This window comes from Dermacentor albipictus, chromosome 1, assembly GCF_038994185.2.
Source record: "Dermacentor albipictus isolate Rhodes 1998 colony chromosome 1, USDA_Dalb.pri_finalv2, whole genome shotgun sequence".
In the NCBI taxonomy this organism is placed as follows: Eukaryota; Metazoa; Arthropoda; class Arachnida; order Ixodida; family Ixodidae; genus Dermacentor; species Dermacentor albipictus.
The window spans coordinates 491,825,876-491,850,065 of record NC_091821.1 but is presented as its reverse complement, the minus strand read 5'-3'; the positions used below and the strand labels follow the sequence as shown (position 1 = coordinate 491,850,065).

Sequence of the window (24,190 nt, the reverse complement as noted above, 5' to 3'; positions counted from 1 at the left end):
GGTTGTGTTCAGATTGAAGCTTGCAAAAAAAAAATACTGTGTTTATGCGGCTTTCCTCGAATTTCTCTATTGGTTGCTCCTCAACCAAGGTGCAGCGAGCGTGACCGCGTACAGAGAGCACACATATACGAGCGTTATGCCGCGCACTCAGTAAAGAGCTTGAGTTTAGGGGTGCAAGCGGCTTGCGTACGCAAGAACTAAGGGCGACGGTACTTCGCATGCGCAGACCGCTACGTCTACTTGCGTCCTTGGGGTGGCCGAAAACATCGCTGCCCCTAAGCGGTCACGTTACCTACATGACCCTCGCTGTGTACGAGAACTTCAGAGTAGCTAGCGGGTAGGTAATCTGATAAATATTTCGCTAAGTGTCGACAGACATAGTTTTGATATGTATCAGAGAGGTTTACCGTGTCCAGTATTGGGACAAACGCAGGCGGAGTAGTAAACGGGAGCGCCCTGCACGGTGCATCCACCTGATGGTGCAAAGCTCAAACGGACAAAAACAGCTAATATTGCTGTAACCAAGTCTATTCTACTTAGCTGCTGGCGTAAATTTTCGGCACTAGCGTAATCGTGTTGCTGCCAAAAATTTACACCCGCAGCAGAGTAAAATACTCTTGGTTACTGCAGCGAGCCCATACAAAAATGCTTCCTTACTTTCTTTAGAACTTTTATCAACATCCTATCAACTTTAGTAACATCCTATTGACTTTTACTTTTTAGTAACGTTTGTCAAAAGAAAGTTGGTTACTTCTTTTCTAACTTGAGTATGTAAAAAGAAAGTTACTAGAAAGTTAAGACACACTATTTTAACTTTTTAAAAACACGATTCAATAGGAAGGTAATAAAAATAATTATGTTCTTAAAGTACATAACCCAAGTTACAAAACATGCATGAATATTATTCAATAAGGTTATAATTATTCAGTGAACATAGCTGGTGCAAGACAGTGTTGTTTCATGGACAGGTGTAACTTTCCACAATTTGCAATCAACTTTCTAGTAACACTGGTTACTACAAAGTTGTTAAAAATGATTTAGTGAAAAATGAACATATAACAGCATCTGAACTATAAATGAATATGCAAAGACTGGCTGCATTAAAAAAAAATGTTTTTTTTGCACAGTAACTGTTTTCCTAATTTTTAATCAACTTCCTAGTAACAGATGGTAGTAGAATGTTCATAGAAAAAAAATGCTTCTAATACCGGACGCTAAGAGAAAATATGGTGTCACCAATTCAAGATGTGGGCACGTATTCTCGAAAACACGACAGCTAGTGCCATGGGAAGCGTGTATATGAGCGGTGATCATGAATTTGTGCTCAGTAGGTGTCAAAGAAGCCCGTAGGCCATGCACCATCGCACTAGACGGCGCGCTGATCGGCTCGTGTTCGCCAACTAAAGCGGGAGACACACGGTCCGATTTGGTGTCCGATCCGGCGTCTGACGCGCCGAAACTGCAGCCCGAATCGAGGTGTTTTGCCGTGCCGAAGCGCCGGATCGGATGTCCGGCGTGCGACAAACCGGGCAGATTTTCATCGTTCGACGTGTCCGACAACTGCACCGTCGTCTGGCCGCAGCCATTGGCAGCGCGGCTGGCATGTGACGTTCTCTGACGTTCCCTCCACGGAGGCGGTGCTGGCTTTCCGGTTTCTCGCAGTTATTCTTCTTCCTTGCCTGCTGCAGTTTGTTTCTGACATGAAATAGTTACCAGTTCAGTAAAATTATCTCGAACGTGTGCCTGTTACGCAAACCAGCGCCTTGTACACTAGCGCTAAGCTACTGGTGAGATCGGGAGCCGCGACGCGAGGGCATTTCGCGAGCAGACATCACACACCGACCGTCTGAGCGAGGCCGCTCGCTTCGCTTGCACGTTTGCCCTTCGCAACGACTGCGTCGAGTAAACCAATTGTATTTAATTACGGCCGACCTAAGTGTACAGTGTTCATTGTTTTGGCAAAAATAAGCACTCTTCGACGAGCTCGGACTGGATCGCAAGCGCCGTCGGCTGCAGCGTCCGCCTAGCTATGCCTACCGGCCCTATCGCTGGCTTTAGCGGAGCCGTCAGTGGACAACCCGCCGTCGTGAAGTGTTCTGTCACTCACAGGGGCATAATTTTATCGACAGCCTTCGCGTAAAGCGAAGCAGTGTGGTGCAGAGTTGTTTATATTGCGTTTCTCGACGTGAATATCAACTCAAGCTGGGGAGTTGGATGTGGGCGGAGCTTACGCGCCGCTCATGCCGTAGTGTTCCTGTATATGCTCCCGCAGGGAGCAGAGTTGCGCATAGGTCCGCCGTCGTGATCCAGCTATGCAACGAAGCCACTCCTCGTGCGCGCAGGAGCCAAATGCCGCGCGGTGTTCCGCCTTTTTATCTAGTGGTCGCGAGCTACAAGCGCCAATTGTTCGCAGGCGCTTAGCAAAGGGCAGTTCTTAATACAGGCTACGCTCGAACGAGTCATTCGTGCAGTCGGAGGAGGTGGGTTTCCAACCAACCGAAACTTTGTATGTACCTCTGTAAACACGCATATAGAAACACACACATGAACGTACAAATAGGGAGCAGGACCGCCTTCGATTCCCCAAAATAAAATACTCCCGTGGCTCGAACAGCTCCAAAGTTCGCTCGCAAACGCGCAGTACGTTGTCACAAAAGGCGGTGCAATGATTTTCAGCATGCATATGAAGTTGTCTTATCATTGTCTGAATGCAAGAAATGTTTTAAAGAGTGTTTAAAACTTCACACACGTAAGGTGGACACTTAGCGCATTTTGGCTGCCGAAACCAGCCGATTAATGACCGTCGCCTAGAGAGCTATCGTGCCTGCAGTTATGTCAGTTATGCAGCAAATCTGCAAGTAGAAAAAGATTCAAGATGCAAGAGCTTCTAGATCAAATTTATTTCATACAAGGGAATGCATGAACGGCTGATGGCAGCAGGCCAAAGTGTGCTGGTTCTTGGAACCTTGGGGGCAGAATTCAAAGAAACTGGAAAGGCAACAAGCTATTAAGAGTAACAACAGGTTATTTTTATTGCACTAATCACATCAAGATGGCAAACTTGCAGAGTAATTATTCACAGTGCAGACTGTAATCTGACAACACATTTTTCTTGATCTCTTACCACTCGGAGAAAAGCCAGTAGTTGAAGACACTGTATCAAATCAATGAAATCACTGAAGCAGGTTTTGGCCAAAAAGCCAGGTTACAAAGCTTTGTGACCTATCGCATTAGAGGCAATGAAATTTTACGTCATTGAACAGTGCATTCACGCCACTCCCGCCCACAGGAAACAGCATTCACCAAAGCACAACATAGATTTCTAGCGTGTTTAAATGAACGACAAGTTTTTGTTCCACTGGCTGATACATGATGCTCACAAGCTAGCACACAAACAATTGCGGCTTAGCTTCTATGGCAGCAATTAGTTAACAAAATAAATAAGCCTGTGCACTTCAAGACAATAAATTGACTAGAATCAATTTTACTGTTCTCAATACTTCACACGGAGAAGGAATATATTACAATTATCACAGCTCGAGAGCTAAATATGCATATGCCAACTTAGCACCCGTTTTATCCTTGTTCCCTTGTGTGCTTTCTGCAAAGATGTCCTAGCTCTTCAAAAATTGCGGTTGACGGGAGAGGTACATATTATTCATTTCAATTTTAAACTCTGAAGGGTGCATTCAAAGTCAAGAAGCCCAGACTTGTTAGCAACAACACTCTCACTATAGTATTAGTGTGTCTCCAGCTAGTTTGCTTGGCTGAAGCATTTACTCCTATGGCTGACTTCCGTGCGGTTTGTGCAGTGTGGTGCGCTGCACCCCGTCATACTGGAATACAAGTGCCAGTACGATGTGTTTCGTATCACTTCACCAAGGTCCTTGACTTCACATCGTCGAATACCGTACCTGAAACCCGCAGCTGCTCCTCTCAACGCACGATCGACGGTCCGCTGATTGCAATGGCGATGGCACTGACGGAAACGACGAGTTCGCACGAGTCGGCGATGTGCCCGTAAAGTTGGCTTCGCAGCGGCGCGGATCATTTGACGTCATTTTTCGCGCTCGGCCAATAGCGGTGCGAGCGGTGCCGGAAAAGGTATGCGCAACTCTGCTCCCTGCGGGAGCATATACAGGAACACTATCATGCCGTAACATGCAGCGCCGCACGTCGGATCGGACACCGAATCGTACCGCGTGCGTCTGTATAGCTCGCTCATGGTTCGGCTGAAGTCCCCGTATACACTTTATAAATAAGGAAGCCTACCTAGGCACTGTAAACCCAATTATTGGGGCCTAAATGCCTCTCCGCCTCCTACTACGGCTTCCTTTGAGTGACAGTCTGATCTCGAAGGCCATGCTTTTGCAACCTGCATGCACCTGAAGCAATTGCGAATCTTGAAGGCAACATCCGCTTAGTTTTTATTATATATACATTTCCTTAAACTTCGTATCACAAAGTACAAAGTACACACTTCTGGACCAAATAAATTTATTAAAAGACTCTATCAAATGTTATTAGGAAAAAACATGCAATTTTTTCATTTAAGATACATTTTTCTAAAAAACCGCAGAGTGGCGCTACTGTAGTACTTGTTTGGTCGACACACCACGTTGGTTGTCGTTAGTGCTCCCTGCAGTAAGGTGGTATTTGAGGTAAATTTTAGAAGTGCCTAGACAAAACGTGCTGCTTGTTGTGTGCAGTGACCATCCCAAACCCTCCGGACTCGTGTAACGCCATTAGTTTGCCGTGTGTTTCGAGCGATCCACCAGTGTCGTCAGTGAGTGCCCTAGTACAGCTCCCGTCCGAACTGCCTTTGTTCTGCCGAGCTGCCTGCCGGCGCTCTCGTCAAAAGTCTGGTACTGGGGCTTCGAATTGTAGTGTTTGGAAGACTGTTGAAGGTTGTGCTTTTGTGGAGCTGGAGTTCATCGGCAGTTCTACAGTGCTTGCGCCAGAGAAACGTCGGTGCTTCTGTACCTGTTAGACGAAGGAGCGTTTGCCAAGTCTTGAAAGGTAAGCAAGTTTGGCGCTTGCGCGCATTCTTGAAGCTTATGATTTGCGTAATGAGCGTTGTGTAACTAGCTAGAGCAAAGCGCTTTCCTATCGTATGTTAGCCATGTTGCTGTGCACATTTAGCAAGCAATTTCGCGAAAGCTTCCTCTGATGTTACAGCGTACTTGCATTCTGCTACCCGCCTTGATTGCTATGCCTGAATGGGCACACAATTATGAAAACACATTGAAAGTTTGTGTTCGTTCGGCAGTGCGTAATAATTTGAAGACTGCGATTTTGTAGCAATACTTACCCCTCGATTCTATATCACTCTTCTCGCCCACCGCTAACGGCCGGCAGCTGCAGTACGTAGCACGGGCCGGGGCGTCGGTCAGCCTACTAACGAATAGCGCAAAGGAATACCATCGCTACAAAATCGCGGTCTTTAAATTATTACGCAAATTTTGTGCACAATGAGATGTTATATACACACCTTGCATGTACATGAAAAAAAATGGCTGTGGCTTAGGTAAGGTTAAGCCCAGGATGCGAAGCATACTAGCCTTTATTTTAGTTGTTGAACCACTGTTTAGCCTGGTGAACTGCTGTTGCTTGGCTATATTTGGTTCGGCTAGACGAAGAAACAACTCATGCATTACTTCTTCGCCTTCAAGAGTGGAACGCGACAGCGTTCCCGTCGACCCGCCAAGGGGTGTAAGACAATGGGCTACAGGGCAGCGACTACGCGCCCCGCATTGGACGCGGTGAGCGTCGAGCAAAGCAGCGTTCGGCGCGGCAACGAAATGTGCGCCTGAGCAAGAGACGCACGCCTTAGAAACAGCGCGTTTCTAAGGCAACACCGCATTCACTAGAGGCGCTTTTGTACCGCTTTGAAGCGTTGTACTCGTGGCTCAGTGGTAGCGTCTCCGTCCCACACTCCGGAGACCCTGGTTCGATTCCCACCCAGCCCGTCTTGCAAGAGTTGAGCCAAAGCCACTTCTCCTCTGTCGTGACGTCACGGTGTCACGTGATTTCATGGTCACCGCCGCGCCTGAGGAGCTGGGTTGAGCCCTCGTAATATGCTTCGCATAAAAGGTTTACAACAGAGATGACATATATGCATGGGCACATATGTGTCAATAAAATACTCGAGCCTCTTTCTGCCTACAGAAAAAAAAGTTATGTCTTCTCGATGGCATGGCTGCTTGTAATAATGAACCTCTAAGGGAATGTTTTCTCTAATCCATATTTTTGATATCTAAATGCTTATGTGGCATGTACAAACTGCTTGCATCCATTTCTCATTGGGATGAGCTGTCTGAAATTTATTTTCAGTAATAATTGCAATAATTAACTACTTTCACCTGTCTTCTAATGACTAAAGTTCTATGCTTCTACCTTGACAAACCTTTTGTGAAATTAGTTTGATGAGGCCCAATATACAGCGCTTTCTAAATTGAAGGTATCAGTACCTATTAAAGACTACGCTAACTATGAAAATGCTGCTTGCGTATATTGTTTATTCACTCTGTCAGACAAAATCTTTACACCCAAGTGCAGTCAGTAAATTTAAAAGTGCATGCCTGCAAGGGGAAGTCAGAATTGTATTTGAAGACAATTGCATCTTGTTTGATAGTTCTCGAGCACTTGTGCGCCACTAATCGAGCACAGCTTGGCCCTATACTCGATGAGGCTTGAAGCTTTCAATGTCTGCTAATCACTAAAACAGCACCAGATCTCACTCTGTGTCAAGGGGTGGCACACATTTGCTTAGTTCTAGGCAGATGCATGTCTTTCTTTCGCATTGAAGTTCCCAATACTTTCTAGTCTTACGTAAAAGTACACAGCTCAGTACAATGCATGTATGGTATACGTAAGGCTGCTTTGTTCTTTAAACCGAATCAACAAGAAGCAGCGACTTCCGTTTTTGCAAACCTTACCCTACTTCCTAACCATTCCTTGATCAAATGCGTATAAAATGAATCTTTGGTTGTTGTATTCTTTCACAGGTAGACATCGGTGACGGTGTATACGTTGAAAAGGGCCTGCTGAAGAGGCTGTGCCTGGATGCTAACAACTCAGGCTTTCACTTCGCGGAGGGCCTCCTTAAAGCTCCTTTTTCAATAGAAGACGTTGAAGGGAGGTCCTTCTTTGGGCGGCTGTCAAATGCCTTCCACAGAAGGATCCGTAGGATTCCAAGAAGGTCAACACCATAGTAGGTATGTATGTCACAAAGAAGCATCTTAATATTCTTTGTGCAGTTTTCAACAAAACTCCTTTCATGGCAATTTCAATGCTATCTTAGGGTACACTCCTTTCTTTCCTGCTAAAATAGCTATTAACCTGATTATAATAGCATATTATAATGCAAGCTTTGCCACCATAACTAGAAAATTGTCATTACTGTTGGCATGTGTATTTTTGTGATAGAGGCCCTGGTCATGTGAATGCACTGATAATATAATATCCTCTCTTGTGGAAAGCTAACATGTTTAGTAACAAGCTCACTTTGACAATGTCTGCCTGCACAACAAAGGCATTTTGTAATCTTGCTGTAGAACGTCCGTAATGCCTGTTGAACTGCTTACATGTTGCTTGTATCATTTCGTGTTTCTTAAGTGCAACATAAAAATCAACTCTTCTATGTACCTGTGCCCAAGCAAAGCTGCAGCATAGTTATGACTGACACCTTGCCTTTCCTAAGATAATTCACACATAAAACTTCCATGTACTAGTCACAATACGAATATCGAAGTTCATTAAACTGAAGTTGATTTACAGCTTTTGTTTGTAGATGACAATTGGTACGATAGAGTTTATGTGTCGTGCATCTGTTGGTGTTATGCACATCCATCACGCTCCCAGCTTTAATGCACGAATTCAGTCATTTCATGCATTTTTAGGACTTTGCACAAAACAGGTGGAGATGTTTATAGCTCACAGGATTGAAAGCTTGTCTCTTGTGCACTTCTCATGGCACCTATTGTCTCATGTCACTGTAGCAAAACTAATATATTGCCTTTTTTCTTCTCATTTCTAGACTACACAACGCAACATTTCAGCCTACTTCCAGGGCAGCTGGAGAACTCGTCCTCCTTACTAGCCCGGGGATATTAAATGGATGTGTTCAAGCACAAATGGAAACCCGTCTTCTTCTGTTGCATGCCACACCTAGCCACTTGGCAATCACTATTCGCCAAAGACAGATAGTTGACAGGATGTTACTAGCAAGTCGTTAGGATATATAAAGGTGGTTAATAAATAGTCATTGCACAGTTTTTAGGAAGCAAATAAAAATTTTATTCAGAGATAATCAAAGCTTACTTTTGCAATATATAATTGCAAAAGTAATTACCTCTGGATAAATTTTTATGTACTTTCTAAAAACTGTGAAGCGACTATTTATTAACCACCTTTATACATCCTAACGACTATCTAGTAATATCCTGTCAACTATCTGTGGCGAATAGTCGACAGGATGTTACTAGCAAGTAGTTAGGATGTATAAAGGTGGTCAATAAATAGTCGCTTCACAGTTGACACTTTCTAACGACATAAGATAATAAGCAGTCGGTAAGACTTCTATCGACATTTTATATCTATACTTTCAATTCAATATCGGTGGCCAATAGTCGGCAGGAGGTTACTAGGAAGTTGTTACGGTGTCTAAAGACGTTTTATAGAATGTCGATAGGTTCTAGTAACATTTGTCTAAAGACGGTTTATAAAATGTTACTAAAATTTTTTGTAAGGGAGGGGTGAGCAGTGAGGTCTCCTGCATAAGTTGAGCGTACTCAGCACCTCCACCAAATTGCCGCGTACGCCCAGCTGTAGTATACACGCTGAATGAAGATCCAGGCGTTTGCACTTTATGAAACGTAAGCGCCGACGTACGATCCATCACGAACTCCTTTCTCCTCTTTTTCAGTCCCCTTGCTGTGCCACCCCATGTGGCAATATCAAAGGCCCCTCCCTAATGAAGGGGTTCTACGTGAGGTGCGTACATTCGCTATTAGTATATACATTCACAACTAGTGCATACATTCACTATTAGTGCATAAATTCACAACTATAGTGTACACGTTCACAAACTAATACAATCCACAGTATTCCTGAAAGCAGCAGAATGGGAGAGCAGCACGAGGTGGGGAGGCAAGTCGTTCCATTGGAGATGGGCAGCACTATGAGAGTGATAAATAGCTCTGCAGAGGCCTTTACCACTGGAAATGCGATGAGCTAGTGTCCTGGCTGAAAAGCCAAGCTGTGAGTAATAAAATTTGTGGAATAGGTAAAGCCGACAAGCTTTGCGCATAGGTGTTAAGCTGTCTCGCCTAGCACGTGATTTTGACTTCAACTCTATTTATTCTTTTAGTACGCAAGAGAAACGTCCTTCTCGGCTAAAAGCGGCCGTAAGAAGCTTGAAAGGACTTATGAAGGCCCAGTCATGTACTGTGATAGCAGTCTGAAAGGAAAAAATGCAGTAACTAAACCTAGCCGTGGCATTGTAAACAGATTTGGCAGTATAGACAGGTTAGAAAGGTGAGTCCCGTAGTTGCACAGGCGTATTCCTGTTCTGGACGCACCAATGTTAGATAAGCTAGTGTTTCCACTGCACTTTTTATTTATCACTACAGTATACTGTATCTTTATACGTATCTTCAATATAATAAGTGCGGAAGCACCGAACTACATTCTGTATCCTGCTATGTTGTGCACGTGCATCACGTGGCTGTGCATTAGCACGCCGCGTAGTTTTCGCTGCCCTGCAAGTTGATTTTGCGCCGGAGTATAGCTTACGTCGGTCAAACGTTGACGCTCCAGCGCGGCTCTCGCAACAATCTATGTGGTACATGCAACCCACCGTAACCCACCGCTCACTAAGGCAAACATTGTCTTTAGTTGACTGCAAGTAGAGCGCTGATTGCGTTCCAACTTGGTATTCATGCTCGCGTCTTCTAGCTCAAAGGAGTTGTGTATGCTCAATAATGAGCTGTTGATATTGTCACGTTGTGTAGTGACGGCGAAGAAAGACGCAATGTCAAAAATTAATGGCGAATTAAACTGCTTATTCCGCGATCCTGAGCCCAGCGAAGGAACGCTAAGCACAATTTAAGCACAAGAGTTGCGGGTCAAGCTTGTCGGCTTTAATACATGAGTCGTCGAAGGTTCCAGCGTATTTAGCTGGTGCCGCGTGCCTTCCAGAAAGTACAAGGAAATTCGTGCCACGCATACATTATGATCGCACAAGGTGCGGTTAGGACTAGCGATAACACTCGAGAAACTTCCGACACCGAAAGGCGCAGCTTGCGCTCCATTTACCATAATTAGAAGAGTGCACGTGTCAATATAAGTAAGAATTTCAGGCAAGCCTAGCTTGGTGTTTACTACTTGGGGCGCTATTCTGGACATTCCGGCCATTTTCTTCGATGCATGACGTAGGCGCGACGCAAACAAAATGGCGCTGGTGGCCCCGTTTTGCTTACGTAACGTGACGTCAACTTGACGTTTCGCCTGAGAAATTGAAACAAAGACACTGAGTGTAGCGTTATCGCTAAAGCGAAACAATTTTCCTTCGCAGTAAAAATAAAGCAGCTATCTCAAAGCGTATGATTATTTCGTCGAAAACGCTTCTCGCTTCCGTCGTCTGCTACGTACAAGCCGTCGTCTGCTTTAATAGCTAGGATGCGTGTCCCCGGAAAATGGAATGCGTCATCGCATGTTGGCGTCAACGCCCTTGTTTTCTTGCTTGAGATATCATATGTGACCTACCATTGGTGATGCGCACATGTTCTAGGCCACGTTATCGCTATCTCGTGAAACGCAAGTGACTCAGCCCGACTCGGCTGCCTGAGAAGCGGCCGAATATCAGCGATAGCGTTGCGGGCGCCAGATACATCCGCTAGCGCAACGCAAGCGCCGGCACTGCCATCTCTTGTTCATTGCGCTGGTTACTCGCACCGCGGGAGGAAACTTCAAGGCGTGGCCTTGCGTACATTTATTTTCATAACTTAGAAAGAGGCCGTTGTCATAACTTTTGATTGTGGGAAAAGGCATTAATCTTGATTACAATACAAATGCAGCAGTGAAAAGTGGACAAGATTGGCGAAAGTTTGCTATGTTCAAACAATATTATTTCGTATAAACGCGTTCTTTAAAAAATGATGGCCCCAAACACAAATGCCAACACCACCCGAGAGCGACGCAAATACTATGAGCACGCGTTATGAACAAAAGATTTTCGTGGCGCCAAACGACGGGGAAAATATAGCGATACGCATTCCTCTCGGCTGCCATTGCATATGGCTGTGAATTAGCACAATTCGCGCGGTTCGTCGCAGCAGAAATTATGGCGCAAAATCTTAGCAATGGCGGCCCAGCGCAACGTCACGCATCGTCAAAATGACGCTTACGAAACAGCCCTTCCTGTGACGCTCCTCATGAGATATGCCTTCAGCCAATCAGCCAGCTGGCATGGCGCATATCTTGGACCGCCACCACATATTCGAGTAATTACAGATGCATTGCACTGGCTTCTGAACGCTACCGCACACATTATTTTTGAAGCGCTAACATCACAATATATCTGCCAAGGACCAAAAAAAATGTATTACTGCATAAATTTTGCAGCTCCACGTCACGTTTCGTCATCTTGATGAAAACGCTAAATGACATTTCGCAAAACTTCTGTTTCCCGGCACAAATTTCAAGGCATGTGAACTCTCCACAGCCAATCAGAGAGTAAGCATGGCGGATAATGGCGGGTGTGCAGCCGCCATGTGTGTCGCGAATAGAACCCTTGAAATGCCTACCTCTAAGGAAAGACGAGGACAGCCACAGAGAAAGGCGCCTATATAGTCTGACGTTATCGGCGCGCGTGCGAGCGTCATTCGATGCCGGGCGCGTCGGAGCGCATTGGCCGCGTCCGGTTAAGTTGGCTGCGTTCAACCATCGGTCTGAAATATAGACGTTATTGTTCTCGCCAAAGTAACATGCGCGCGCGCTCACGCTACATTGGACTATAGTTAGCCGAGTGGTAAATTACAACTTTTTTTATTCGGGACAAATGTGTAGGACGTCAGAATAATTTTCCGTATAAGATAGCATAACGATAACCTAGCCGAGCAGCCACTTAGTGAAGGAGCTCATCTCTGTATTGAACAATTTAATGGAGTGGTCGCGGATACACACTGAGCCTGTCTTTTTTATGTGATATGAATCCATTGGTGCGCGTGCAGTCTGGTCTCTGCTTCTGCCTGTAAAATCTTCATCTCCTGAAACCGTGTGTCACACGAGCGATCACTGCAGTGCACAGACATCACGTCGTATTTCTAAAGGTTTCGCTGGCGTTGCCTGGCTCCGCGATTCAGGCAGCGGCCTATTTGCCCTACCTAGGTGTTGTCGCTCGTCAGGGGTACGTGATACAACCCTCCTACAGAACATTTTGCGTAGATGACTTGGCACGGTTTTCCCTGCAGCTTTGCCTACTTGTGGTTTCTTGGGAGGTGCGCTAGAAAAGCTGTGCTGTTCGTCGCTATGTTGTGGGTAACCTTGTCAATATATGGCACCACCTCTCCCTTGCAGCACATCTTAGTGGTACGCTGCAAGGGCGAGAGCGAGAACTATGGCCGGTAGACCAGAAGTCGACGGACACTCTCGAAACTTCACCCACGCATGACCCCAAAGGATTTCAGTCATTCTCTGGAAATACGAATTCTGTGCCACCCTGATATTCCTACGCGGCCCGTAACACTTCCTACGCAGTCCGCAAAGTACGCTTGTTAAGCACTGAAATGCTGGTGTAAATAACTCGCTGCAAAGGCTGCAATTAACCTAGGCATTTCATAATTTCTATGCTGGTCGCTCATAATACGCCTGCTGCGGTCTTGAATTATAAAATTGCTGCCATTTGGGGTTATCTGGGGTGCGTGAAGAAAATTTCTAAGCGTTTTACGTAACCCGTATAAACGGACAGAAAACGCGAGTTTAGCCGTTTCGATTTAGCCCCTACATAAACCGGACACATGGAATGTTTACTGCATATCACCGCTCAGCTACCATACATAAATATAAACTATACATAAACGATGTCAATTGCCTAGTATTTACAGGACCCCATGAAAACCCCCGATATACTGTTTTTGAGCCCTTCCAGTCATACTAACATATTGGCTGTAAAAATCGTCAGTTTGTTGTGCACCTCGTTCGGATGTACTTTTGTCTAACCATGACCAGAATGTAGGAAGTTTGCTGAATACACCTTTGTAATCATTAACTGCTTTTAAAGTGATTGAACAGGGAGGGGTTCAAGCTTTCGGTCTCAAGACTAAGTGCAAATAGGCCTTCGCGCATTTTTCAGGAAAAATGTGGTGTTTTTGTCAGTAAGCATGCTGCTGCACCCATCTCTATCCAGAACGTTCTTGGAGTTGCTCTGGCGCCAGGAAAATTCTGTATGACGGAGGGTGTAAAACGGCTTAAATATATATTGCTGTCATTTCAAATGGTTCTGGAGCCTTTCAAAATGTAGCTATACTGAGCGTATGTCCTAGTCTCATTCCGTGACGAAGTTAGGAATGATGACATTGTAATTTGCTTTGCTGAGCGCAAGGTTGCGAATAATTATTATGATTGGATAATGAGGTACGTGGTAGTGCTCACAGTAATTTTATATTATCTGTTCTAGAAATGCCTTTGACCGTCAGTGGTATTGGGCGTTGTCACCAACTGAAGAAGCGTTCATTTTCCTCGCTATCTATGTGAAACGAAATAGTGGCTGAGATCCCAACGTCTATCTTTATAGGATGAAGCGCTTGTTTTAGTTATATTATGCATTAAGCAATCACAGAAGAAGGAATGCAGGATTGGTCAGCTGTGGCTGAAGAAAGAAGCTGTCAGGACGCAGCCCTGCCGTATATGGTCCCCGCATTCCTCAGTTAGAGATTAAATGGAAGCGAGAAGCATTCCTGGAGCATTGCTCTTGGCATCGATTTTCTTTATGCAGGTGGCTCGCAGGCTGTCTTATTTCTACTAAAATTATAGCGTTAAGGGTCCGGCGTCCCGCGCCGTAAAGGGGCGTTGGCGCTTCACGAGCGGAAATTGCAGTATCTATGCTATACGGCACTAAAGTTCTTCTGTAACTAGAGTTGCTCATACCTTGTGTTATATTCAATATTAAATGTATTCTTTGGAATTTGGACAATGACAGCCTACGATAAAAAATGCCGAAACAAAATACCCACCGCACATGCCTTTTATGAGAAACTTTTTCACACCAAAATATTAAAAGTGAGAAAGAATAACAGAAGATCGGCCCAAGCAATAGGCCGCCTTTCTACCAGAAAGCTCGCCTTTGTGCATACCGTTCGCCGCCAGCGGGATTACATAAGCTGCAGGTGCCGGGAAGCGTGAGAAGCAGTCAAGGATCTCTGAATGCAATCGCATTCCATTCTCAAAGCGAATCTTAAGCCTCCTCCAAATTTTCGACGATGAGATAAACTCAAGAGATCAGCTGGGATCAGCGTGCTGTCACGCACATTTTAGAGCGCAGCTCTTAGGCGCCAGTTCCAGCGTTGGGCCTCGGCATGCCTCGGCGTCGTACCTCGTAATCGGGCAAATGGCCACAGTGAAAGATGAAAGCGAACGTGGAGCGCCGCGGGAGAATAAAGGACACCGCGCGAGGAGGAAAGTGGAGGACGAGGCAAAAGTGAAAGCATGAGGCGGAAAGTGGAGCAGGAGCGGAGGGGAAACAGCCTGCACATGCGCAGAGTTGCCGGCGGCTGCGGCACCGACAGCCGCGTGGGCGATGTCATCTGCGCTTCTGAGAGGTGGGGGGGGGGGCAGGGGGCTTGAGTTGGGGAGGGCTACGGTCGTCCGCGGCGTCAACTACTCAGGTCAGTCAGCGGTACCAGTGCGTGCGACAAGGGTCACTGCTCTTGCAAGGGGCGATGGCGAGTGGGTGATAGTAAGGCTCGGTGTGACGCTTCCTTCGGTATTGTTGCCGCATATAGTGGTGACAATTTCCCCACGACGAAGGGCTACTCTCATTGTTGGTACAACGAAGGTGTCAGAAGAAGAGCGTAGCCCCGCGTAAGATGGGCTGTGTGGTGTTGGAATCTCTGCGCTGACGCCCGTTGTTGCAATCGCACCGCTGGCACGAGTTGTTGCAAATGGGTCGCAAGCCCCAAGGCTAGGGTTGGCCTGGCGGCCTGGGGCACAACTGGAAGCATCCGCAGGTCCGAGCAAAGCATGAGTCGACTGCTAACAGAACTTGTTTATTCTAGCATCGCAAAAGAGCGGCCGGTCAGGTTGACCGAAGTGGAGAGACGGGAGAGCACGTTACTCAAGAAAAGAAATCGGAGCCTCCCTCCTGGCATCCGGGGGGAGCTGCTTTTATACTCTCGGAGTTGAGGGCAAGAGGGAACGTCACGGGACCAGGCCACGTGACAGCGAGGCACGGACAAGCTGAGACACATGTTGAGACGAGTGTAGTGACGCATCCGCCGAGCCGGCGCCGGTCAGATCTCCTCGCTTCACACTTGGGGAGCTCATGTCCCCGGCTGCCGCGCTTTGACAAGCGTGGGCACACACACACACACGCACACACGAAGACACGTGGCACTGAAACATGCCTGGACGCGCTTGGCAGGGATGCGTTGCGGCAGCTCCGAACGGGCCAAAATGTCCGCCGCTTTGAACGAAGCCCCGGCGTCCGTTGCATCAGCGCCGGCTATACCGCGCGTCGTAGGCGAAACGCAACAGGCGGCGTAGGCGAAACGCAACAGTGGCAACGATAATTACAACATGGCATCACAGTAGCGCATGTCGTCTGTAGGAAAACAAAGCAGGCTACTCACAGCGTTCTCTTCAAATATAAATCGCGTTCCTGTATAGTCATAATACAAAATAATGACAAGCGAAATTAAAGCATGTATAGAGCTGTGCTCAAATTTCGCGTTAGGGAGTATCGTAATCGTCGGTGAACTTTCTTGTGTGCGAGTGGGTTTCGTCGGCTCATTCTAATTCTTTTAAGCATAAGTGAATCCAAGAGATTCATTTCACACAGCTACAACGATACTAAGCAAGATACAGTGAAGCCAGCCAAGGAAATGCTAGTGCAATATAACGGACATGTTCAAATAAGATATAGAAATACTAGAGTAAATGGAGAATAAACTAGACCAAGAGGCACATGCCGATGTTGGGATCCAGACCCACATCATTCCCACAAAATGCACTGTGCTTTTCTATTTATGCTACCTTGGCGACCGTATTGCTATTTATATTAATGAATATTTATGTATGTATTGGTACAAGATTACTGTGCGTAAGTGGAACTGTTATCCATCGCCCCATTCCGGCAACACGGCGGATGTGGAGCGCGTTTTTAGCTACAGGTGCCACGCAGTGGGTGAGGTTCGCTTAAACTTTTTCATGGTAGAGTGCGCCTGTTCTTTGTACCCTCCCAAGCGGCTACGCCTTTTTTCCGCTGCATTGTGGTAAAAGTGCATCGAGTTATGAGAAAGATACCGGCCTACGTCTCTACGCTCCCTCATGGCGTCAAAACTGTCGAATTCGATGCCTTCGTTCTGGCATGAGAAAAAAATAGAATGCCCGAATCTACGGGGCTAAACTTTATTAGTCACGACACGAAAAAAAGAAAAACAGATACTCAAGTAGAAGGAGAGACAGGGGGAGTGCTGCTTCGAACCTAACATTTCCACTGAAAATTTATTCAGTTATCCTGTTGCCTTGAGCTTGGTGTACATCAGATGGCGAAGGAACTTGTTTGCATTTTTTCTTGTTATTTTTAAGGAAAAACATGAATGCTTACGTTGCAAAAGAAAGTAATAAAATAAGCGCTTGTAATTGCTTACTTATCATACATTGTGTTATATCCAATAATACATGTCACTGTAACAAAGTCAAACGCATGAATGCGAGACAACTGTGTCACTGGTTAAGAGACGCAATAACATGTTGCCGTGGTACATCTGGAAAAAATCCTGCATTCCGGCGTTGATTTTTTGACATATTGTTTATCGCACACAACAAAACACAACTTTAGAGCTTAGTCTTGCGTTGACTCTTTCGTTTGCCGCGTCTGTCGAATGATATTGTGCCGAAATTACCCTTGCTTAAATTTTCATCATCATCATCATCATTAGCCTGGTTACGCCCACTGCAGGGCAAAGGCCTCTCTCAATACTTCTCCAATTACCTCGGTCATGTACTAATTGTGGCCATGTTGTCCCTGCAAACGTCTTAATATCATCCGTCCACCTAACTTTCTACCGTCCGCTGCTACGCTTCCCTTTTCTTCGAATCCAGTCCGTAACCCTTAATGACCATCGGTTATCTTCCCTCCTCATTACATGTCCTGCCCATGTCCAGTTGCCATGCCCATGCCCAGTAGTTGCAGCGGTGGCGTAGAGGTAGAGCATTCGCCTCGCATGCAAGAGGACTGTGGTTCGAATCCCGGTGGGAAGATAACCGATGGTCATCGGTTATCTTCCCACCTCTATAAATGTCCTGCCCATGCCCATTTCTTCTTCTTGATTTCAACTAAGATGTCATTAACTCGCGTTTGTTCCATCACCCAATTCGCTCTTTTCTGATCCCTTAACGTTACACCAATGATTCGTCTCTCCATAGCTCGTTGCCTCATCCTCAATTTAAGTAGAACCCTTTTCGTAAGCCTCCAGGTTTCTGCCCCCCACGTGAGTGCTGGTAAGATGTCATTAGCTCGCGCTTGTTCCCTCACCGAATCTGCTCTTTTCTTATCCCTTAACGTTACACCCATCATTCTTGTTTCCCTACCTCGTTGCGTCGTCCTCAATTTAGATAGAACCCTTTTCGTAAGCCTCCAGATTTCTGCCGCGCACTTGAGTACTGGTAAGACACAGCTGTTATGCACTTTTCTTTTCAGGAATGATGGCAACCTGCTGTTCATGATCTGAGAATGTTTGCCAAATGCACCCCAGCCCATTCTTATTCTTCTGGTTATTTCAGCCTCATGATCCGGATCCGCGGTCACTACCTGTCCTAAGTCATGCATTCCCTTACCACTTCCATGTTCCTCGCTACCTATCGTGAACTGCTGTTGTCTTTCGAAACTGTTAAACATCAGTTTTCTGAATATTAATTTGTAGACACACCCTTTTGCTTTGCCTCTCCAGGTCAGTGAGCATGCATTGCAATTGGCCCCCTGAGTTACTAAACAAGGCAATATCATCAGCAAATCGCAAGTTACTAAGGTATTCTCCATTAAATTTTATCCGCAATTCTTCCCAATCCAGGTATCCGAATACCTCCTGTAATCACGCTGTGGATAGCAGTGGAGAGATTGTATCTCCCTGCCTGACACCTTTCTTTATTGGGATTTTGTTGCTTTCTTTATGGAGGACTACGGCGGCTGTGGAGCCGCTATAGATACCTTTCAGTATTTTTACATACGGCTCGTCTACACCTTGATTCCGTAATAGCTCCATTACTGCTGAGGTTTCGACTGAATCGAGCGCTTCCTCTTAAGCAATGAAAGCTATATGTAAAGGTTGGTTTTATTTCGCAAATTTCTCTATCACCTGACTGATCGTGTGAATATGGTCTAATATCGAGTAGCCTTTACGGAATCCTGCCTGGTCCTTTGGTTGACAAAAGTCTAAGATGTTCCTGATTCTATTAGCGATTACCACAGTGAATACTTTGTAGGTAACGGACAGTAAGTTAATAAGACTATAATTTTTCAAGTCTTTAGCGTCCACTTTCTTATGGATTAGGATTATGTTAGCGTTCTTACAAGATTCCGGTAAGCACGAGGTCATGAGGCATTGCGTATACAGGGTGACCAGTTTCTCTGGAACAATCTGTCCACCATCCTTCAACAAATCTGCTGTTACCTGATCCTCCCCAGATGCCTTCCCCTTTTGCATAGCTCCCAAGGCTTTCTTTACTTCTTCTGACGTTACTTGTGGGATTTCAAAATACTCTAAACTATTCTCTCTTCCATTATCGTCGTGGGTGCCACTGGTACTGTATAAATCTCTGTAGAACTCCTCAGCCGTTGGAACTATCTCATCCATATTAGTAGTGATATTGTGGGCTTTGTTTCTTAACGCATACATCTAATTCCTGCCTATTCCTAGTTTCTTCTTCACTGCTTTTAGGCTTCCTCCGTTCCTGAGAGCATGTTCAATTATACCAATATTATACTTCCTTATGTTAGCTGTCTTACGCTTGTTGATTACCTTGGAAAGTTCTGCCAGTTCTATTCCAGCTGTATTGTTGGAGGTTTTCATACTATTACGATATCATCGAGCGATGCTCAAGAGACGAGCCGCCGCGAGAACGACGAAGTTGGTCGGTGCCCTTGGCACGAGCGAGCGTCAGCCTGGCTGCCTGGCCTCATTGTAAATAGCGCGTAAATAGCCTTTTTCGTCTGTGTATTTCCCCACGTAACATTGTAGTGGAGGTGCGGATGTTGACAACTGGATCAAGCTCTATGAACACGCCAGTGCTAACAACAGGTGGGACCCAACGATTATGCTCCCCAATGTCATCTTTTATCTCGGCGGCACCCCATGCCTGTGGCACCAAACGCTTGACGACGAGATAACCAGTTGGGACAGTTTCAAAGATAAGCTACGGGAACTGTTCGGCGACCCCATTGGGCGCAAGGCTACCGCGAGAAACGGTCTTGCGTCTCATGTTCAGTCATCTACGGAGCCGTACGTTTCCTACATCCTCGACGTCGTGGCTTTATGCCGCAAAGCTGACGGTGCTATGTCCGAGGCAGATAAAGTGTCACATGTTCTAAAAGGCATCGCCGACGATGCTTTCAATTTGCTTGTTTTCGGCAACGTCTCGACTATCGACGCCATTATCAAAGAATGCCGTCGCCTCGAACAAGCTAAGAGCCGCCGTATCCGCTTACGACATTGCGCGGCTACCGAACACTGCTGCTACGTCGGCATGTGAGAGTCAACCACGTCAGAACACCACCTGTGACGACGTCACCCGTATTGTTCACTCCGTGTGTTCCACGTCTCAGCCCAGCGTTCCCCAGTTCTCTAGCGGCCCTCCTCGTCCTCGGCAGTCCTTTCCCGCCACATCTCGCTGCAACCCGTCCTATTGGCGCACCCCTGATGACCTGATGACCGGCCGATCTGCTTCCAATGCTGTCGCATCGGCCACGTCGCTCGTCACTGCCGCAACCAATGGTCGCCACCTCCTCGGACATACGCCGCCGCTTATTCCCGCACCCTTGGACCTTCCGTGCCCTATACCACTCGCCATGAATCTACTGCCTCTGATGCTCCTGCTCCGAACCTTCGCTACAGCCGCTCGTCCTCACCCCGACGCCATCAGTCTCGTTCACCCCAACCCCATCGCTTCTCTTCGCCGCCTATCGCCTCCCGGATCCTGCCGGAAAACTAGGCACTGCAGCTTCTGGAGGTGAAGCTGCGTTGTCGACCCTGCCCTCAAATCCTCTGCTCACGTTACCCACGAACCGAAACCTTCATGACATCGACGTTTACGGCTATCCTGTCACGGCACTCATCGATACAGGAGCACATCTTTCTATTATGAGTGCTGCCTTCCGACGACGACTGAACAAGCTCCTCACCCCAGCGTCGACACGCATCGTCCCCGTTGCGGATGGTGGTACTGCGCCTATCATCGGCATGTGTACGGCACGCGTCAGCATCGGCGGTCACCACACTCCTGTCCACTTCACCGTAATTGCTCATTGCCCCTACGACCTCATTCTCGGCCTCAATTTTCTCTCCATCCATTGTGCTCGTATTGACTGCTCTTCCAGTACCCTTCGCCTTGAGTGGCCAATTCTCGCAGAACCTTCTCACGCACCCCACTGCCGCTTACGCCCCACCGGCTTTCTTCGCCTGCGGCCAAAGTCCATAGCCTACATTGAACTGTTGTCTTTCCCACCAGTTCCTGATGGCAAGTACCTCGTCACTCCTCTGCCCGACATTTCAATACAGTATGACGTCACCATGCCTCACAGTATAGTTACTATTACTACGAACCGAACTCGCATGCCCGTCAGTAACTTTGGACTGGAAAAGCAAATTCTACCGCAAGGCATTTGCCTTGACACAATTGATCGTCTCGGCGACCAATGCGTGGCAACGTTATCGACCGATGGTTCTCGCGAGCTTAGCACGCCCCTCGCGCCAGCCTCGGGCGTCGATCCCAACATAAAAAAAACAGTTGCGACGGACCTGTCCTCTACGCAGGCTGAAGACCATTGTGAAGTATTATCGTCCTACCACGATATTTTCGACTTCGACGACCGCCCTTTAGGCCAGACACTCGCGGTCAAGCATCGGATTCTTACTGGCAATGCTGCGCCTATTCGCCGACGACCGTATCGAGTTTCTGCGCTGGAACGCCGAGTAATTCAAAATGAAGTGAACGAAATGCTCGATAAAACATCATTGAGCCTTCTTCGCATCCCTGGGCGTCACCTGTGGTGTTGGTTAAGAAGAAGGACGGCACGTGGAGCTTCTGTGTGGACAACTGTCATCTGAACAACATTACTAAGAAGGACATCTACCCGCTCCCACGTATAGACGACGCCCTTGACTGCCTGCTTGGTTCCAGCTATTTCTCGTCTATTGATCTTCGTTCGCGATACTGGCAGATTGTTGTTGACAATATGGACCGAGAAAAAACCGTGTTCATCACACCTGATGGCCTATACCAATTTAATATTGTGCCGTTTAGATTATGCAACGCCCCTGCCAACTTTGAGCGTATGATGGACTGCTTGCTAAAAGGTTTCAAGTGGTCCACATGCCTCTGCTACCCCGACGACGTCGTCGTCTTCTCGCCAACGTTCGACACTCACATTGAGCGTCTCACAACTCTACTTGATGTATTTCGAAAGGGGAAGCTACAACTTAACTCGTCCAAAGGTCGCTTTGGCCATCGACAAATTGCTCTTCCGGGCCATCTCGTTGACGCTTCCGGAGTACAGCCTGATCCCGACAAAACTTTTTTCCGGTTCCGAAAAAGTTTCCGGTTCCGAAGACAGCCGCAGACGTTCGAAGTTTCGTAAGGCTGTGCTCGCACTTTCGTCGTTTTGTTCCAGTTTTTGTGACAATTGCTAGGCCCCTAACTAATATTTTGAAGAAGGGCGTACAATTCTCGTGGGGTACTGCAACTCACCACCCATTCTCGTCCACTTCAACCCTCATGCCCCTGCAGAATTTCGTACAGATGCCAGCGGTCATGGCGTAGGTGCCGTCTTACCACAGCGTCAGCGTGGCAAGGATCGCGTTATTGCTTATGCGAGCCGCCTCCTAGCACCATCGAAGCGCAACTATTCAATTACGGAACAAGAATGCCTTGCTGCTGTCTGGGCGGTTGCGAAGTTCCGTCCTTACCTTTACAGTCGCCCTTTTTCCGTAGTCACTGACCATCATGCTCTCTGCTGGGTCTCATCGCTAAAAAATCCTACAGGCCGGCTTGGTCGATAGGCTTTGAGGCTACAAGAATTTTCATATTCCGTGGTGTACAAGTCTGGCCGCCTGCACCAAGACGCTGACAGTTTGTCGCGCTACGCTGTTGAGAAATCTTACTCCTCCAATATTGCAAGTGCTTCTTGCGTATTCTTTGTATCCCAGCTGCTTCATTTCACCGATGAGCAACGCCGTGACGCCTACTTCAGAGCACTCATCGACCGTTTTGAACACTCTCCGGGCGTTGCTGCTGTAGGCCTCTTTGTCCTCCGCGATGGTACTCTGTACCGTCCTAACCTTCATCCAGACGGCTCTGACTTCCTACTTGTAATGCCTAAACACCCCCGCTCCACCGTTCTAGAAGAGCTGTACGACGCACCGACGGCAGGACACCTCGGCGTATCTCAAACCTATGACCGTGTACGTCGCCGTTTTTTCTGGCCAGGCCTTGCCCGTTCCGTACGACGTTACGTCGCCGCATGTGAACTCGGCCAACGGTGCAAGAAGCCTTCCCAGCTCCCCGCTGGTTACCTGCAGCCGCTTGGCATCTCTGCCGAGCCCTTCCATCGTGTCGGCTTAGACCTTCTGGGCCCATTTCCGGAATCTACATCAGGAAACAAGTGGGTTGCAGTCGCGGCGGACTACGCAACTCGCTACGCCGTAACCCGTGCTCCTCCAACCAGTTGCGCAACTGATGTTGCGGACTTTCTCCCACATGATATAATTTTGATACATGGTGCTGCGCGTCCATTGCTTACAGACCGCGGCCGTACCTTTTTGACCAAAGTAATTGACGACATCATGCGTGCCTGCTCAATACAGCATAAATTTACCACCTCCTACTACCCCCAAACGAGCGGCCTCACTGAGCGTTTGAACTGCACCCTTACAGACATGCTATCCAAATACGTTTCAGACGACCACCGTGACTGGGACCTGGCTCTACCTTACATTACCTTTGCATGCAACTCTTCCCGTCTTGAAACTGCTGGCTTTTCCCCGTTTTACCTCTTGTATTGCCGCGAACCGACGCTACCACTGGACACTGTGCTTCCGTCCGCCAAAGCTTCAACTAGCGATTATGCCCGTGATGCAATCGCCCATGCTGACCATCCTCGCCAACTTGCGCGCGCGCTCGTCTACAAGTGTTTCAAGACAAGCAGAAACAACGCTAAGACCTCCGTCACTGTGATGTTAATTTCGTGCCCGGCGCCCTCGTGTTGGTTTGGTCACCATCGCGTAAAGTCGGCCTTTGTGAAAAACTGCTTTCCTGTTACGCAGGCGCATATCGCGTGCTCCGTAAAGTGACCGATGTCACCTAAAAATTGTTCTAGCCATGCCCACTACCTCCTACGGTGTGACAACCAGTGACATTGTGCACGTTGCCCGACTCAAGCCCTGCAACTCTCCAGGCACCTTGGATATTTAACAGCACCGTGACGGTGCTTTTGCCGCCGGGGGGTAGTATTACGATATCACCGAGCCATGCTCAAGACCGCGAGAACGACGAAGAAGTTGGTCGGTGCCCTTGGCACGAGCGAGCGTCAGCTTGGCTGCCTGGCTCCAGTGTAAATAGCGTGTAAATACCCTTTTTCGTCTGTGTATTTCCACACGTAACAATAACTTGGCGTTTCTTGATCAAATCTTTCGTCTCCTGCGATAGCCTACTGACATCCTGTCTAAGGGAGTTTCCACTGACTTCTATTACACTCTCC

The 24,190-nt window shown here is 47.2% G+C and overlaps 1 protein-coding gene and 1 long non-coding RNA gene across 3 annotated transcripts in view; one reads left to right on the top strand and one right to left on the bottom strand.

Annotated features, from left to right (window-relative positions):
- The window catches only part of LOC139054876 (neprilysin-like), a 124,974-nt gene that overhangs the window by 61,733 nt on the left and 39,051 nt on the right, over positions 1-24,190 (bottom strand). The gene's annotated exons all lie outside the window — the stretch shown is intronic.
- On the top strand, positions 4,612-8,289 carry LOC135912455 (uncharacterized). Its single transcript, XR_010567677.2, has 3 exons — positions 4,612-5,019; positions 7,008-7,217; positions 8,039-8,289. It is a non-coding gene; the product is annotated as an uncharacterized lncRNA (long non-coding RNA).